The sequence below is a fragment of the Agelaius tricolor genome, unplaced genomic scaffold (assembly GCF_023055355.1).
Source record: "Agelaius tricolor isolate 1412-34295 unplaced genomic scaffold, bAgeTri1.0.p SCAF_8, whole genome shotgun sequence".
NCBI lineage: Eukaryota > Metazoa > Chordata > Aves > Passeriformes > Icteridae > Agelaius > Agelaius tricolor.
Window position 1 is genome coordinate 28,618,854 of NW_027269268.1, and position 19,823 is coordinate 28,638,676.

Below are 19,823 nucleotides of genomic sequence, written 5' to 3' on the forward strand. Positions count from 1 at the left end.
AAAAAAACATTCCATTTTAATTCTTTTTTTTTCATATATATATAAATGTAGTAAATATTATAGAAAACAGATTAAACTGAGTTAAACTAGTCATTTTCTGAAAGTCACTTATAAGGCCCTGAATGTTCTGGAACAACCTGGACTACTTCTAGGATATATGCCTGAGTACTTCATTTTGGTGTGTCCCGTCCTTTTTTCTGCAGAAACCATATTTCTCCATAGCATAGAAGTGTAGAGCTGAAGACAAATTACTATAATTTCTAAGTCCTGCTTTTCTTTTGATCATCATTTTCTGTGTTCTTTATACCTTGTTCTATTTAGAGAGTAGGAAAATATGCTGTATATATTACATGAAGAAAATTGTTAGTAGTTAATAAAGAGCAAAGGGGTAATTTTCAAAAAAAAATTATTTGAGCAGTTCTGCAATTGGAAAAACCTGAGGCTATTACAAAAAATAGATAAATCCTCTAACAGTTCTTTAATGTCATTGTCACAGAATCTGTCTGACAATCAATTATAAAAAACTCTTTATTTTTCTGATAGCTGTATGTAGATAATGTTTTTCTAATCTTGAAATGAATTTCTGTTTTGCATTAAAAATAATGTGGGTTTTTTTAATATTAATTTGTAAAATGGATTCTGGCCACTTATTATTATTTTTCTATACCTGAGTAAATGTAAATAAGGAAGGATGGTATGGTTGATTTTTGCACAGCTAGTTTTACTACATTTCATGTTGAAATTATAGTCCAGGAACTACTTCCTTCCAGAGTAAGAAACTTAGACACTGCTTGGACACAAGATTCGGCAATGAGGTTTTCATAACTCCAGATTTTATATCAATGTAGAGCTGCTAAAAAAAGTTGAAATTGTGCAAAAACTGGACTCCTTTGTAGGCGCTTTAGCAAAACCATTGCTGTGGGCAAAATATTCTGTGTGTTGGCAAACCAAGTAATCACCAAATATCTTCCAATCAATTGCAGCACAAAATTGACCTTCTAGATGTGTAGAGGCAGAGCATAGAGAGCATAGGTTACAAAGCAGGGTTTTCTTTGTACCCTTCAGCACTGTAAGGGCACTTTTATGTGAAATAATATGTTCTGTTTTGACATTCATTTAGTGCAGATTTCTAATGTCTTTTAAATGCTTACTTCTTACCACAGTAATTACAAAACCAAAACAAGCCATAATTGTTATAATAAAGTACCTGACATCCATTTCACTCAGAATCAGTAGTTTTGCCTGTCCCACACAAGCATATTCTTTCAGCCTTCTAGGCTATTCAGTATTTACATTAATACTTTCAGGAATTTTCCCAGAATGGTTGATGTTAAAGATTGCATTCCCTTCTCTACTGCTCTATGACACACATATGCAATGAAGTCACTGAAGAGCCTCTAACTCTTTACAGATGAATAAAAGTCTTCATATTAAACATAGCGACATATTGATTCTTCTTAATTTTACTTCCCTAACACTTTTTTATTTTACCATACGTATATTTCAGACAAAATTACAAGAGTCAAGTGTAATATGCAACAATAAACACATTCAAATAAACTCACCTCTGATTTGAAAGTTAAGGAAGAAGAAAAGACAAAGAAAAAAAAGTACAAAATAAATGTTAAATGTTCTTATATCATTGATGGGCAGCATATTATTAGCTTTTAGGGGCATACTACAACATCTTGTCATTAATCGTTTTACCTCAATATAGAAATGAAATATATATTTACTTAGTGAGTTAAAAACTTCTTTTGTTTTTACATGGAAAAGTCTTATTTTTAATGCAGCATATTCAGACAAAAAAAGAGTGAGGAAATAACTGGAAACTAAGAGAACGAGCTGTTTTTTTTTCCAGGGTTGATATTATTTTGTTTGATAATGAGATACCTATATTTTTATTTTTTTTAGTTCACTTGAGGCAGGTAAATTGCAATCCCCTTCAAAGTTTTCATTAGATAGCCTATTATTCCCTTGAAAGAAATCACACTTTATGCATTATTCATTAGGGGCAGCAAATCTTCAGAGCAGTCACACAGGCTGCAGTATCACAGAACTACTTAAAATTCTATGTCTTCTTTCTCCATTTCTGCTGAATGCAGTTCTGGTCTAATCTTTGTGTATAATGCAATATCTCTGGTTAATTCAGATATTGCAAAGCTGAAGAAAAACCATGTGTTTTATTAGTGCGGGATAAAATAATCGCACTTTTATTTATCAAATACATGTCGTTCAACCTGTGTATAATATTTTGATACCTTCATATTTTTTGTTTGTTTTTTTCTGTTTGTTTGTTTTATATTGGTGCATATTTCTACACATCCTTATGCAGTGGATGTCTAAAGAGTGTTTTACTGATGCTCTCCCCTGCTTACCTCCTACAGTTTATTTTTTCCTTGAGTCTACTTTATGTGTACCTTAATAGCTTTCTGGACTCACTAAGACTATTTCTGTGTGCTTCCCTCACAGTTTCGTGCCAGCTGCTATTTTACACTGTGGGAAAAAACAGTAAATTCTTGTTTCATATGTGTCAGATAATGCCAGCTTTACGAGGTGTATTCAAAAGGGTGTTGGAGGTGAGTTAATAAAATAATTCAACTAGATTTTTTGGGTGCATTGTTTTCTCTCTCTACCCTCTAGATATCTCTTCTAAACAATATAATACAAGAATAGGCAAACCATGTATTTCAGCAGAAAGGCCACGGCATGGAAAGGTACAGACCTTCATTCTGCTCATGACTGGGCCATTGACCTTCCACAAGCCCCTTCTATTTTCTGTTTTATTCCCCTCCACCCAGGACTTACACATGTCATTTCTGCTTAGCACACAGCTAAGAACACCAGAGCTGTCATTTGCTATGCACACATTCCAACACTAGAAAAACCCTCATCAAGGAAACGTCAGTCTATAAAAACCCCAAAGTTTAAAATCACAAGTTGCTGATTTATACCTCATGTTAGTCACCCCATATCAACTTCTTTGCTTTTTCTCTCTCTTTTTCTGTCACTGCCTTTTCTGACAACTCTCAGTTCAGCTTCTTCTAAGTGCAAAACCTTTGGGAAGAATTAGAAGGGACTCATGGCTCCTTCTAAAGCACAGTACAAAATCTGCTGATTTAACCCTTTACCACTTTTCAAATGACTGTGTATGTGTTACCTTAACTGCTTAACCTACTGGAGGGGTGTAGTGCATCCTTTCTGCCACTTCTGAAGATAGCTATGTTAGCTAACACACATGTAATCCCAAAGTACCTCTTAAGTCAAGACTAGTTTTTGCTTAAGTTATGAGATGCAGATTTTAACAACATTTGCTTAATACTATTTTTTAAAGTTTCTGATAGTATAACTTATTACTTCTTTTTTGATCTCTGAATATCCTTGAAAAACAAGAAGATATCTATGATGCCACATGAGCTGCTTAAAGACAGAGCAAGAGATATCCTGCAAAAGCTATTGAAACAAATTGTAGAGTTCTATAAGACTATAACTACAAAAAAAAATACAAAACAAAAATATCTGAGAGGGAAAAAAAGTGCAAGAAGACAGTTATAACTAGAAGAAAATATAATATTATCCCTCCCCTCAAAAGAAATGGTGATAGTTGTTTGTGGGAGTTTTTTCCCCAATTTTGAATGCAAGCATTAAGTGATGGCAAAATATGTAATGAAATTAAAATTGGCAAAGTACAAATTACTCTTTCTACCTTGAAAGCAAATATGAAAACGCAGAAGGACTTGTGGTCTAAAGTACCTCCATACATAATTTCCAAAACTAAGGCAAATAAATTCCAAATTTTATACTCTGAGCAGTTGTTCTGCAGATTCAAGCCTTTTGCCTCAAAAAATAATTTTGTACTTTATTATCTAAGTAGACCATAATGAAGATTTTTATAATACTTACATTAAAAAATCCCATCACTATCAATACATACCTAAACACATTTATTAAATCAAAAATTTTAATTCATATTAGAGAATTAAGAAGTTTAAAATTTAATTTTCTCCAATTGTGTACTAAAATACCAACATTATGTCTTTCATCAACCACAATAATTTTGGTGCAATACTGACCAAAGAAATTTTGTCATTTGACATAATAAAAAGTATATTGAATTATATAAAAGATGGATCATGTAGAAAAAAATTCAAAATATCAGTATAGTGGTTTTTGTTTTTTGGTTTTTTTTTAATTTAGAGAATTTAGATTCTAAGCAGTATGAGGATGTAAAACAAAAATATAAGACCTTAATTTTACCCGTATTTTCTGAGAGATGGAGGATTATCTACAGCTCTGAGTATGGGACTAGAAGGTAAGGTCTTGAACTGAGACAAATGATTAGTATTCATATTTTGCAGAAGATAAATTTTCACATTAAATATACAGACACTCATGTATACTGAATGTCACTGGGGATTAGCATAATATTTCTATTAGTAACACCAGCTTATCCAGCTGAGCAACACTCTGTAGTCAAGAGCAAAGTACTGGAAGGGTGAAAATGAGCTTAAGTGTTTCCAGCATGGGGTAAGGAAGGAGAGTGACCATTTCCACAGGCAATTATTTAGCTTTAACTGGACCTCCCACAAAAATTCTCTGTCCTCACATAACTGATTTACCTCCCTTCTTTATGTGTATTTCAGTCATTTCTCCTTTTCTCCATCATGCTGCTCACTCCAAACTCCACCAAAGGAAATATGAACAACTATAACTTTATCATAGAATCAAGCAAAACTGAAACTTTTGCCTTGACACTTGATTGTAAAAATAGCCCTTGTGTAAGTTAGATATACCTCTTTCAATGCGATGTAAATTATAAATAATGAATCCAGCAATTTATGTTATTACTATTTGCTATTACTACCACAACTGAGCAATTAGCAGAAAAAATCCTTGCTTAAATGTTATATTAATAATTTAATTTTTGTCTTTCCCATGGTTGTAATGAATATGGTGCTTCCACACAGAGATTTAACATGGTGTATGCTTGCTCTTTACCCAAACATACAAATGATATGTGAACAGTGTAGATTAATATACAGAATGGATCACAGAAGGATCACCCTGATGTTCCCTCCTTGAGGAGAACAGTGAAAAATTTTTCTTTTTAAGCAATGGGCTTTGTATTGGAAAGATCTTTTCCAACACAAGTAGAGTTTCTAAATAATGCTACAGGCTGAAAATTTTGGTTTGAGTCAATCATCATATTATAAAAGCACATTAACCTGAGTGAGAAAGGTCAAGAGTAATCAGTTCAATACAGGAGGGAAACCAAAAGCAAGACAAGGAACCAGGACAGAAATAGATCAATCTTTAAAAAGTGTCTCTGAAGTAAAAAATCCTGTTTCATCTCTGACTCAAATTTTTTGAGTCAAATTTTATCTGACTGGGTTTTGTTTTTTTCTAAATCATATAGAGAAAAACATAGTGCCTATATACTGCTTTGTACTCTCACAGATGAAGCAGAATGGAGAACAGTGGTAAAAATACTGACAACCATAATTTTATACTTGGATATACTTGGATTTTATACTTGGATATACTTGGATACATAACACATATGCATATAGATAGAACTATCTCACTAGAGATGCATATTTCAAATAAAGTTATTAGCTCATACTTGGAGAACAAGAAGTAAAAAAAGCACTTTCTCATGGGAAGAAAGAAGAGGAAATGTTCTGTGTTGAAATCTGTTTCAGATAAATGTAATATTAATTATCATAGTTTATTAAACAGAGAAGTTTAAAACACGATAAGTTAGATGTCAGGAGTACCCATAACAAAACAACACTTAGTGACAAAATAAAATTCATTGATTCAAAATATAGGTCCCATCCTGCTGCCTGACCTACACAAACTTCTGTGTCAAATCAAATCAAATCAAATCAAATCAGAAAGAGGGTGAACTGAAACAATTTCTTAAGTCATTCTCTCAAATTCCATGAACAGTTCGGGGATGCAGATTTAAATTGTTTTGCAAAGGTACAGCAGCATAATATAGCCAAACTGGTCTTCCTTGCTCAAATAGAAATTTGTGATTAGAGTTGACAAGATATCAGAATTTTCATTCTACAGGAACTGGATAGGAAGGGCAAGAATATTCAATTTTGTAGCAGAAAAAATCCATTGAAAATTTTCTAACAACCAAGAATTTAATTTTGTATAGCTTAGCTTCATTTACAACATTTTTAAATAAAATTGAGCTTAGGTATACCTGGGCTCCTTGTTCCTTATATTCTCTTAGCAGATTGATGAGGACCCAGAAGACCAGCAGACAGACTCTCAAGCACTCAGCTCTGCAACAGGTAGTATGAGGAACATGACTAATCCAGGTAGTGGATGCAAGTGTACATCATGGACACCCCTGTGAAGGAATAGAAGCCTTTTATTTTCATCAGACAATAAACATTTCCAGTGAATCAAAGTTTTATGCATTATCATAAGCATGATAATGTGCATGTGATAATGTAATGTGATGTCAGTCTAATGTTTCATATCCTCCAGCTTCCCTTTCTCTATTTTTATTTATTATTTCATGAAGACTTGTCCAAATAATGTATTTCATCTCTCAGCAAAATCCAGGTATCTCAACCAAAAGATTTCATTCTTTCCACAATCATACTAATCCATCATTTATTGCATGGCCTACCAAGACTTAACTTATTCAGCATTGAAAAGAATATTCTTAATTTGGTAGAAATAGCTCATTATCAAACCTTCTCAACAATTAAGATTCCTATGTGATGGATGACCAGTAATAACCATTGGACATATTTTTCCCCAAAAAAAGTTTCGTTCTATTTCTTCCTATATTAATCTTCATGTTACCTGATGAACAGATTTTCACTTGACATCACCTCATCAAAAAACACAGATAAACCCCATTTCCATGACTTACTTTCCTTGCTTTATCAGTGATTCAGATTCTCAGAAAGCCTTATTTTTTGATAATTCCCTTCTTTACTTCCTTCACAGAAATTATTAACAAACAATCACTGGCCTTATACATATTTTCTAGCCACTGAAAATAGTTCAAAGGCGCTACCCGTGTTTTTCATTCCTTGTGTGTTTTCCTAGCGGAGATGATTCTGTCGAGACAGTCTGTCAGACAACAATTCTCCCAATGCCACTGCTTTAAACATCTCAGCAGGTGAAACATGGGTGTCTGCCACCATCCCACGTCCACGTCTCATCATCCTACCAACAATAATTCCTAACACAACAATAGTCCCTTTGAGGTTCTTATTTTCTTATTCCTCCTCCTTTTCTCAGATATTTTTACTGAGTAACTTTCCATAAAATCACTACTGTCTGCTGATGCCTTCATTTTGATTCTGTTACATCTTGTATATGGATAGGTTTACAGATCCTTATTGTCTAGCCCAAAATATAAAAATAATTTAGTTCTAAGGCTCCTGTGTGCTCCTTCTGAGGTAAAAACTTTCAGTTGGTGAATTTAGATGTGGATGCAGCAAAAAAAAAAAAAGAGAAAATAATAACATAAATAAGAATGATTTTTTTTCTCTAGACTCTTAAAATATGTAAAGGGAAAATTTACTAAAACATCCAATGGCTAATTTCTCTTCTATCACAACAAAAATGTTCAGGTATTTTTCATTCTAACTGTAAGTTTTTATTAAGTGCCTTACAGCTACAGCTTTGATCAGCATTTTTTCTATTTCTTCTGTCTCATTACCAGATTTTAATGGTATTATACAAGAAAAATGAGATCTCAAGGATTGTTAGCTGTTACAAAATATTTGTCCAAAAAGCATAAAGCAACTCTATATAGTGAAAGCAGAGATACTCCTCGTTATAATGCTAAAACCATTTGTCACTGTCTGGATAGCATTTCTGTGTTCAAGAATGAATATCAGTAACTAATAAAATGGGTTTTTTTCAACTCCAACAGTGCTTATCTTAGTAGGCCCACAATGACATCTTGTGGCTGCTCTGAGTTGATGACTCAATGATTAATAAAATAAACATGTCTAGTGACTTACAAGAATCTTTTATACCTGAAGAGAAAAGTTATCCTTGGTGATGATCCTGCATAAGACATCAGCCTGTGACAGCAGTGCCTGGTTTTTCTAAGTCCTGAGCAATCATTCCAGTTGCTCCATTTTTCTGTCGGTGGAAAATTAACTAATTAACTTTTGGTTTAAAAAAATCTGTGGAAGTGGCTACACTACACTGTGTAAGTAACAACTGAAAGCCTTCAGGCTATCAAAATGTGGTAGATGAGTTTAAATCTGCAACATTAGGAAGAAGAAAACCAAACCTAAGAGAGTGATTTACTAAATCAGGTCCAAAATAAATCCTTTTGCCCAAACTTCAAAGAGTTCTGGTTTAGTTGTTTTTTTGTTGTTTTTTTCCTTAGCTGAATGGCCATTACCTTGGTTAGGCAGATGCAGCTTTTTTTCAGGATCAATCCTCAAATATTTGAACAGACATCCATTCTCATTTGCTTCCCTTTCTGCAAGTATGAATTGCAATAAATGTCTTGGGATATCCATGTTTACCTAAAGCTATGTAACAAATTTTATGCAACCGTGATTGTTATGTTATTTTTCTACAGATTTCCCTGACAAACAATTTTGCTTCCCTCAATTTTGCTTCAGTGGTTTCTTAATTTCAAGTGAACTCTCTCAGTGACAGTCTTGGGTTTCTTTCTTTAGATATTCATTTTCTAATAATTTGAGAAAAGGACAGTGGCCATGGCTTTTCCTGTCCTTTGCTAGCTCATAGCCTCTTCACTGAAGATTCCTGATAAAAGTTGAGGATTCATTGCAAATGTTCATTTTAATATTTCCTCAGATCATATTTAAACATTTGCAAGGCAGTTGTCTGCTTTTGAATAGAACAGCAATTTTCTAACTTCACATTTTGCAGATCAATATCCCTTCACAAGAATTACAATAATATAAATGTCTTCATGGTTCACTGTGGAATTTTAAGCAGCATAATTTGGAGTATTAGTAGATTTCAAATTTATTTTAACTTTTCTCTCTTACTTTTGAAAGACAATTTCATAAAGGTAATGCAGAGCCCTTTTCCTCTGAACCAGGTTGTGGTGTATTATAAATATACACATACACATATGCACACACACACACACACACATATATATATATATATGTGTGTGTGTGTGTGTGTGAGCATGTATGTTCAGGGAGGACTGTCAAGGAATTTTGGAAAATTATCACTGCCCATCCTTTATTAAACCTATAATTAGCACAGAAGTGCTTGATTTCCCTGAACAATGTGTGGCAAATCTGATTAAATGCTTGCTTATTGCTCTTCAATGCACACAGATAGTTTCATACAGGGTTTTGGCTGAAGTAAGGGCTGTGCAAAACACAAAATCTGGGCTCACAGGGAAGTCATCGTTTGGCTGAGGGGGAAAAGAAAAGTATTATATCCTTTCCAGCAGTACAACACAAAATTCAGGGAAGGAGAGGAGCTGGCAAGACGGATATGAGCTGGGGTGCTCAGATTTGGCAAAGGATGGACACTCATTTAAAGAAATCAATATCAGACTTGAAATAGAATCATCACTTGCATTAAGAATTAACAGAAGCATGAGGTGAAGGATGTGGCAGCAAAAGGATTTTGGCAAAAGGAGGCTGCTGGAAGGCTGCAGTGCAGCAGTGAACAGTAAAAAGAAGAGGAGGCATGAGAACTCTGCTTCCTCAACTATAGTCAGTGAGGGTGGCTAAATATGCCTACTACATAAAAGAGTGGAAAAGAATGGAAATAATGGTGAAGTCTCTAGGTAAACTTCTCTAAAAACCTGTTGTGAGACCCAGGTTCTAGCTCTAACATGGAATTGAACATCCATTTTTGATAGGGAATTGAAGTTTTTCAAGCATTGCTGGTATGCAGTTGATGTACTAGAAATTACCAGTGTTAAGAATTACTTGCTGTTTTCAACAGTATTGCATTGCCTGCTGGTGAGCTTTAAACTGAAAAGTATAGGCTTGAAAACCTTTGGCAAAAAAACCCTGCATGTATTCATTATGAATAATCCCATTTGTATTAGCTGCTAATTTTGATTTGATCAGTAGCATATGCAGCAATGTCATCAGATAGACACAAATCTATAGTAGAGGAAATGTATTGTACTTGAATATCTGTACTTGAATTTCTGTGTATAGGCTTTGCCCTGGGAGGTCCCGGTTGTCCTTGATGGGCTGCAGCTGTGACCAATGAAAATAACTGAGATAAAAGGGGGCGGGTTAGCCAGTCAGGGAGAGCCTTGGAGGAGTCCTGGTCTGAGAGAGAACAACATGCCGAAGGAGGAGTCTGTGCTGTGAAGATCTGCAGCCATGAGAATACACCAAGGAGGTATGGACTTTAGAAATCTAACAAGAATATGGGACTCTAGAAATAGAACAACAACATAAATCCTAGAAACAGAGTCCAATATGTTGGAAGAGGCCTCTGGAGGTCTTCCAATTTCAAGTTCCAGTTCAAATAAAGTCAAGTTGAAGGAGGTTGCCCCATTCTCAGTCTGAGGAAGGAGATTTTACAGCCTTTCTAGACAACCTTTGACATTATTTCCCCAGAGTAAAAAAAAATCTTGATGCTGCTGACTTTAGTTACCTTAGATTTCTCCATTCTTTATATTTCTGCAAAAAATTTATTAGCTCCAAAGTTAATAAATAAAAATTCATATCTGTTTTTTACCAAATTATAGCTGCAGTATTTTTTGCTCATTTACTTAAACTCACATCTGAATGAGAATGAAAATAGAGCAAAATTTGTCTAATTGTGCATTTGGAGATGTCTTAGACATCTGCTGGCAATCTTTACTAAGCCATGTGCCAGAAGGTGCCACTCTTCTGGCAGAGGTGTGAATCCAGTCGCCTCAGGCACTTTGAAATTCAGGAAAGGAGCAGGATTGCACCTTCATTCCCTAAGGACACTGATCCGATATGCACCAACATACAAAAAAGAGTTTATTTGGAATTGCCTGATTAGGCAGAAAAAGGACACTTTTGCTGAACAGCCTTATGAAGGGATTTCCAACTAGCCCACACAGCTGCCCTCTTTTCATCTATGAACCACAAAGGGGTCTTGTGTTACAGTAATTGTTCCTATATTGTTTTGTTTTGCTGGACAATAGACTGCCACTGTCAGTTGACTGTCAGTTAACATCAATCAACTCATTAGAAGCCCTTGACTTTCTCATCCAAGCTACTTACAAGGTTTGATAAAAGAGTGCAGGCAGTTCTGGGCTTGCATTCCCCCTCAGGAAACCAGAATAGCATCCAGGGAGTACTGTGCTGGTGAGGAGGTGAAGGCTAGAAGCAAGATTTAGATGAAGGCATGATTTGAGTTACCCCTGCAATCATGAAAAAACAGCATTGAGGAGGAAGGAAACAGTATGAAATTGGGTTATTGTTACTGTGAAAGAAGAGGAGAAACACCAAGGTAAACTGCACTTGGGTACAACTCATCCAAAAAGTGGGGAAAGGGGGAATAGAGAAAACATGGGGCTTTCCTCATCACCAGACCATTTGTACACCTTAGTACAGTGTCATGCATTTTCCTTGTGCTATGTTTTGAATGTAGTCAAGAGTGTAGCTAAGAATATGGGTATCAGATGCCTAGGTGTGATGCTGTCCCCTGCTACAGCACATACCTGAGGAGGTACAGCCCATTTCTGGCATGTGTCTGTTGAAGATGATTTTTTTTTTTTTAATTTCAGTTAAATAAAGAAAAGGTATATTCTTGAGATTATAGAACACAGCTTCAAGCCAATGCAGTTTCTTCCCCAATCCCTGAAAATGATTTTTACAAACCACACATTTCTAAGAGATTTCTAAAACTACTGCAGCCTCCACAGGATTCTTCCCTGTATTCTAGAATTCAAAGGCACTCTCCAACCTAAAAATTGACAAGTCCTTGAAAAGCAGTCATGTTTCTATTTATTCTAATTCAGGTTCTAATCAGGTCTCACCATGCTTTATTGCTCTAACCATTTTCTGGAATGTTATTCAGAACAAAAACTTTCAAAAGAACTGTTGTAAGGCATATATTGGTGCAAATTTTATGGCAAAGGTAGGGCTCCATAGCTTTCCCTTTCTTGTGGTAAGGGAATTTGTGCCAAGTCAAATGCCAATGGTTAATGCATACACAGGGAAACACAGAGAAAATCTGTCAGCTCATCTTGGATAAATCCAACGATTACTTTTTGGACTCCTCTTCCCCAGCCGTAGGATCTTGTCCTGTAAAAATAGGCAAGGTAAAATCTAGCTGAGGTTTATCTTGCTGACTCACAATCATGTCAAAGAATAGGTTCCATTTGAGACACAATATATTGTTCTCAAAGAAATACCCATGGGAATCCACTTATTTTCTATTGCTTCATTTTAATTTCTCAAGTGCAAACTATAAATTTCATATTAGGACAGAATGGTCCCTCTCTTATCTGCTTCACTCCCCAGATATTTGATATCAGAACCTAAACTCAACCTTTAATAGGAGTGAGTGAATAATAGAATTCATTAGGCTTTATTGCTATCGTAAACTGTCCTGTGGTGCACAAAGTATCCTTTTATTACTTTCTTGATTACAACAAAACTGCACTTGTCTGCTGCATCAAAGTTAATGACCCAAGAGTATGAATGGAGTTGCTAGCAGCTAATAAAAGCGTTATTAAGGAAGGTATGCAATTAAATAGCTTCAATTAATGTGTTTGTCTTAGTGATAAAAAAGTATTCTTCCTTTTACAAAGAACTTCCATTATGAGAAGAGTTACAGAAGTTGTATAGTGATGTATCTGTTTAGTAATAGAATTGGCTGGTACAAACCATGATTCAGAAGACAAAGAGCAACACTTTTAAAATCAAATGTATAAGACAGAGCAATGATACACTGTCCTGAAAAATATGAATGCTAGTTGCTAAAACTGCATTATGGATCCAAGCTTGAACAGGTAATTTATGAGCAACTTCAGTAATGAATATTGAAAAATATGCTTATGGGCTTAAAAATCATGAAAAGTATGCAATGTTGTAGGAAAAGGAATAGAAAAAGAAATGCAACATATCAATCTATACAGCCTGACCTAAACATATGGTACTGGAGTATGACCCTAGCAACCAGATAAAATAATAAAACCAATAGAAATGTCATTATAAAGAGACAGTGTGCAATTAATAGATGCAGGAAGAATAGAGCAAGAGTCACTGGTTTAGGATTCACAGCCTGTAAATTTTTGTCACAAATGGGTCACCAGCACATGCACTGGACCTTACACTTCCTGCCTGGTCTGTCATCCTCATGCAAAATAAGAGCTCTGTGGTTGTAAGGACATAAAGAGCACAGTTTTCTGTGTCAGACACTGTTAAGACCACATTGTGAAAGTGGACATACTGACATGAGTCATGGGGATGACATTTGCAGTGTGGTCCAACTGTATTTTGTAACTGTTGTGCTCAAGCACAACAGTTTTAATAATTTCAATAACTTACCCAGTCATGCTCCTAAATCTAAATCCTGTGTAGAGTCAAGTATCTTCCAAAATGCAAGTTTGGCATTAAAACATTAAACTCTTCCTGTATAGAATATCTAAGAGATCTGTTCAGAAAGTATTGGACTGTGAAATAACCTGTCACAGTTGTGTATAATTAATCTAAACAGGAAACTTGTGTGTTCGATTTGAAAACAGGTAGGTAAATGCATTCAAGTCTCTTCTTGATTTGATTTTGGCCCATTCCTCTTGATTTAAATCATCATACACAGTATTTCTTCTATTTCTAATTGTGTGTAACACAACACAGTTAAATTAGCATGGGTGACTAGTACTCTCATTCTAAACCCATGAAATTTCTGTTTCCTGTGGCTCTTAAGCCTTTGCTTAACTTCCTCCTTAACTACAAAAGCCTTTAAAATCTTTCAGACAAACAAGTGGGTGAGTTCTGAAATATTTTTTGTCTCTGCTGAACTGAGGATTAATCAAACTTTGTAAAACCTTCTAGTGAAAAACTTGTTAATACTCTGAATATGCAAAATCTCTTATTCTAATTATACTTAGTTCATAATTTCTTCATATCTGATTTACATGTATTATAATTTTTTGTTTTAATTTTTTCTTATACTGTGCTGCAACAACCATTCTTATTTGGATTTAGCATTACAAGATGAGGTTTTTATAAGCCTCCATAATCATAAAACTAGAAGGTTGACTCTTCAATGCAAGATAACAAAACATTAGGCAAATGAAGCATAAGTTTGATAATTTTAAATCAAACAAAGTGAAAAATATTGAATTGAACCCTCTCAGGGCCACTGCTAAATAACCCTTATGATTATACTGTTCAAGTTATTTAAACAAGCCTACGTGTTATCCTACAACACTCAGTGGAAAGTTACTGTGCTTTCATGAATATTTTGTTTGAATCCCTGATTTGTAAGATAAAATTTCTCTTCCGTAGACTTCATACAGATGTGCAAACTATAAACTGAGTCTTGTAAAAGCAAACTCCTTGGTATGAAACATCCCTTTATCCCCACCTTGTGGAAATTTTCTGCATATGTTATTTGTTAGTTGAAAAATAAATTTGTGGGTGTGATCTGAATGATTCTAGTAATGCAGCTGAAATATGCAGTGTATCCATAGAGATCCTCTTGCATTCACCTTGCCATGGAGTTTTATAGCTCCAAAATGAGATTTTCAATTAGGTAAACTTGAGCTGAATCTGTTTATCAGAAACACCAGGAGAGAGGATGTGAGGGAAAGAGAGGAGATCACAGCAGGTAAAAATTCACATTCAGTTTTTGCCCCAAAGACTGGTAATTCCAAACTTAAATCTGAAACATAGATAATAAGAGGTGAACTAAGATGGATTCATGTTGTAGGACACACCTATGTGTCTGATCATTAATCCCATCTATTCTATAAACATTTTACTGAAGCACTGAATAATTCATTTATGCAAAAAGAAACTGGGAACATGGACAAATAATATAAATTAAAAAATTAAAATCTTAATTCTTACCTTGATCTGGGGTTGGGACTTACAGTGTAAAACTTTAGATGGCAGCTCTACTGTAAAGTCCTATTCTCCCTGTTCTCTTCTGGAAAAGAAAATATATTATCTTCTTGCATTTAATAGGCTGGAGAAATGCAGAAATGAAGAAGTGATCCCTGGCATCACTGCATTTGGTTCTCTGCTAATATTAAAAAGAAAAGAATAGAATAATTTCAAGATCACTTTTAAGTTCTATTTAAAAAGATATTGTTTCTTCCCCCTTTCTATTTTCCCATTAGAAGGTTGTTACACAAAAGATTTACATTAAAGGCTAGGAACCTTTTTTTTTTTTTAATTTCCAACCTAAACTCCAGATGTTTAGTTTTTGCTTATTTGTTCTTTTACTAGTTTTAACTAATTGACTGAATAATTGTTTGCCCTTTGCCAGAGTTGTTCACTATCATTCATGTTTTCTGTTAAGGGCAAGAACCAAAATCCATCGACCTTGGTTTCCTTGTCTGAATATGCCAGTGCCTTCATGGCCACTTTGCCATTTACCTGGTCTTTGGAATATTTCCATGCATTTTTATGCTAGAATCAACTCCTCAAATTGCACAAAGTTCCCTCACACAGTGTCTCAGCAAAGATTTTACACAAGGCAGTCCTGTTATCATATTGAAGCACTTATTTTCAGTTAGTATAACAACAGAATCACAGTTTTGCAGGAGCTCTGTTCACTCTGCCTGTGTTCAATATGTTCAGAAAAAAAATAATTATTTTTCTTGAATTCTTTATCTTGAAGTTTTTTTTTCTCCTCATTCTCTTGGTAAAACTTATTTTTGATGTGGGACAGAAGAAAAACATTCAGCATAAAAATGAGAGAAAGAGGTTTCCCATTAATTTATAGCTAAAAAATGCTATATTTTAAGTCATACTTTTCCCAGTCTTCCTTTAGTGAACTTTTAAATCCAATATCTATAGTAAATAGCCTCTTGCTTATTTACAAGTCCACAAAAGCGGGGCAATTTTATTAGTCATGTAAAAAAACTCAACAAAACCAACACAGACTGAAATAGTAGTCTTAATTTTTTGTAACCAATATATTTCTTTCTGCTATTCTTTACAGGCAAATAAAAAAAAAAACTTTAAAAGTTGGGGTTTTTTCTAACTTTAGTGAGAAACAGTGTTTTACCTCTTGTATAAAGTCTTCCAGTAGGTTTTAAACATGGTGCTCCAAGCTGTATCTTAATGGAAGAATGTCAAACCTTTCAAAAACACAGAACACAAGTTACTGACACCATAAACGCTAACAAAAGGAAGATTATGTAAACACACAAACAAATGGAGCAATGCAAGGGACCATTATCTCAATGTGAGATCAAGTAGTACAGACTGGCCATATCTGTGCTGTCCAGCTCTGGGCTGTGCCTCTCCTCCAGCCTGGTTATGTATCTTTACAGATATAGCAAACTTGATATTTTTTTTAGTTATTTAAATTTCAGAGTGAAAGACAATTATTATAAAAGGAAGGCAATTATTAATATTGCAATCAATCAGAATATTTTTACATGGGAAATTGAGGATGAGTGCTATAGATTTTATATGAAACTATGAAGAAATAACAAGCAAAAGTCCTGAGGGACTGGTCAGGGACTTCATAAGTTTTTTATTTTTTTCTTTACAATTTTTTAATTTTTTTCTTTTTACAGACAAAATCTGGCACAGTCTCATCTGTTTTGCCTAGTGCACAACATCCCACAAAAACAAGCCTTGGCATTATCTGAAAATGTATTATTTGACAAACTGAATTAGCAGTTAAGCAAAATGAACAACCAGACATTTAGTGCTTAAGTTCACCTTTCACCTTACAGAATGCAATCTTAAGGGCAAAACACATGAAATGGCTTCCTATGGGACATTGTGGTTATATCTTCAGGTATAGAAAGTAAGTATTTCATTGGTGCACTGCTATGGGCTCAACAAAGCATCAGTGCTGGGTGTAGGGCTGGTGGCAGAGGACAGAAAAACCTTGGAGCTTAGGCTTGTAATGCTTTTCTGATGGATCACAATATCAATAATATTTAATTATTTTTTATCATTATATAACAGTGATCACCTAAGTTTTATTTTATCTTTTTCTTCAATAAATTTCTAAAAGCATATTTTATATGCCTAAATCTGCAGAAAATTTGAAAGAAACTGCATATAATCATTAGGACCAGTGATCTGGAGGTATTCCTATTCAACTCATTTCTGTTTTACATATTTAAAGACCTCTTGCTTTTTATTCCTCAGCTACAAATTTTTCATCCACCCTATAAGACATTTGCAGCCTTTTGATATCCTGGTAGAGAGAGAGAGAGAAATCCCTGCTTTCATCTCTTTGCTGAGGATGTATGCCATCCTCACTCTGACTAAAGCAAAATTTAAAGCAAGATTCTAACAGCTGCCTTTTACTTTTTTTTTTTTTTTTCCAGTAACACAGCTTTATAGAGGTTTTTATGTGAGTATGTAAGCAAGAGATTTTGGGAGTGGCAGCTATGTAGAGCAGAGACCTAAATAGACCTCCAGCTGACATTCTGGCCTAACATCTAATCCCACACTTGTTTCTTTACTCATTTGAGTATTTGCACAAGTAAAAGGACAACACAGATTGTGTATTATTGCTATTCTTATATGGCTGTTAAATTGGTCTGAAGGTTTGGTCACTTGGGTTTGGTATTCTTTTTCAATCTCTCAAAAAAACTACCCCATACTTGCTTAAACACTACATCAGATACTGAATATTTCCTTGTTGTTTACAAAGTACAATATTACAAAACCTACAAAATCCTATGGGTAACTATTCCAGCCACTCTGTGTGACACAGCAGGTGGCAGCAAGGGATATGGATATAGACTTTAGGGGAAAAAAACCAACTAGGGCTTGCAAAGCATGAACACAGTATGGGACAAGTTATTTTCTACAGAACCGACTGTTGTCATGAAAATAGTTTCCTGCAATCCAAACTGCTATTTGAGAAAGTGTTCCCAAAATATTTTTGATTGAACATGAAATAAAATAATTTGGTTTGGTTTAGTTTTACTCACCCCAAATCTATCTGGCCGGTTAAATTTCAAATTATTTTTAAAATTCTAAGACATTAAACTATTTCTCTAAGGATAGGCAAGATACAATGTCAACCTTCCTAATCTCCTTAATGAAGCCCCTGAATGCTCTGAGAGCTGCGTGAAAATCCATGTTATGGAACAACCAGCTCTGACAGCCAAATCTGCACTGCATTGTGCCAATCCTGCACAGAGATACTGGTGACCTCAAGTTCCATTCAAGTGAGGAAATGCAAAATAGTTTGATGACTGAATAAAATACTTCAATTTCAAAAATTCTGAAACAGAATGCAATAAAAATATTAAAGGATAAGTGATTTTTTCAGAGTTTTCTTTGTTTTTTTTTTAATTTTTGGAATTTAAAATATTCAATTTTCACACACAGACAAAGCAATATTTCTGAATTTTGCTAATTTCTGGTCATCACTTCTCTCTGCCTATTTTTGTATGCTCCAGGTTATCTGAATAGAATAGGCCAGAAATACTTGCAAGACACTTGGCAATCTTTCATAATTTTCATTTGCTGTGTATGCAGTATTTTTGTTGCTCGGCATTCATTTTTCTGGTTGTTATTAACAAACACAGAATGAAAAATACATTTCGGAAAGCTGGAAAACAACATAGAAATGAAGATGGAAGGGGGAGACGGAAACAAAGAGATAACTGTAGCCAACATGAACGGCGATATGCACATCCTCATCTATCAGGACACAGAGAAGAGCCACAAATGCCACCTCTTAATGAAATTCCCAAATTTAATAAAAGTTAGTTCTCCACAGACAGGTAACACAGCAGACAATTCCATTCCTGTCTGCCAAAACAAAAGGAAAAAACACGCTGATAAGAACACTTGGAATTATTACATTAAACATGAGATCGCATTAGAATATTATTTCTTGCTTTTCTTTCTAAATACACATGCCATGTGCCTCATATTGTCCAACCATTCCAAGTTGTGTCTTCCTCCTTGACTTTTTCCCTTGCTTTTGAAAGGTGTGAGAGCTTTGTTTTGGCATGTTTTGGTCCTTTGTAATGCGGATCATTGCCTCACAGGCCATTTCTTGCAGACACTAAAACACCCCATTTTCAGGTTTTTTTGGGTATTTTTCAGTTTTTTTTCATTTGTTCCTATCTCCTTTCCAGAGTGTTTGTAAGCCTTTCTTTTCGGGTTGGCAAGACCCCGTTGAAATTTCATTTCCTTTCGGGAAGGGAAACGGAATCTTGCGATTTTAATGGGGACTACTAGAGGAATCATTGGTGCATGTCCCTGCTCTGGATGACATACCATGCCTTTTGATGGTTATGACTTTGGGAATGTTTTTTTCTTGTTTTTTATTATTTTTTTAAGCATCCACGCCATGTCCCTTATACCTTCCCCACCAAGATTTTTCTTCCTCCTTGACATTTTCCTCTGCTTTTGCTATGTGTTTGAGCTTAGTTTTCACATGTTTTGGTTTTTTGCACTGTTCTGAGATAATCCCGGTGCATTTTCATATGGTCACTAAATTGCCCAAATTTCCCCAATTTTTTTTTTTTTCTCCTCCAATTGCAATTCCTTTGATGCTATCTCCATTCCAGCATGTTTCTAAGTCCTTCTTTTCTCTTTTGGCCTTCAGCGGGGATCATTTTTGGCAAGCTTTGCTGCCTGTGCCTGCACTTAATAGCGTATGGGAAAGATTTCTTTGTTTTTTTTTTTTTATTTTTTTCTGTATCCATGGCATGTCTCTTATAT

General features: G+C 34.7%; 1 long non-coding RNA gene across 1 annotated transcript in view; it reads right to left on the minus strand.

Annotated features, from left to right (window-relative positions):
- LOC139592365 (uncharacterized) overlaps positions 1-18,401 on the minus strand; it is a 98,926-nt gene extending 80,525 nt beyond the window's left edge. Inside the window, exons 1-4 of the long non-coding RNA XR_011679997.1 lie at positions 16,177-18,401; positions 15,012-15,186; positions 11,211-11,350; positions 6,218-6,367 (exon numbers count right to left, since the gene is read on the minus strand). This is a non-coding gene — a long non-coding RNA (uncharacterized lncRNA). The remainder of the gene's footprint in view (positions 1-6,217; positions 6,368-11,210; positions 11,351-15,011; positions 15,187-16,176) is intronic.
- Between the last annotated feature and the right edge of the window lie 1,422 nt (positions 18,402-19,823).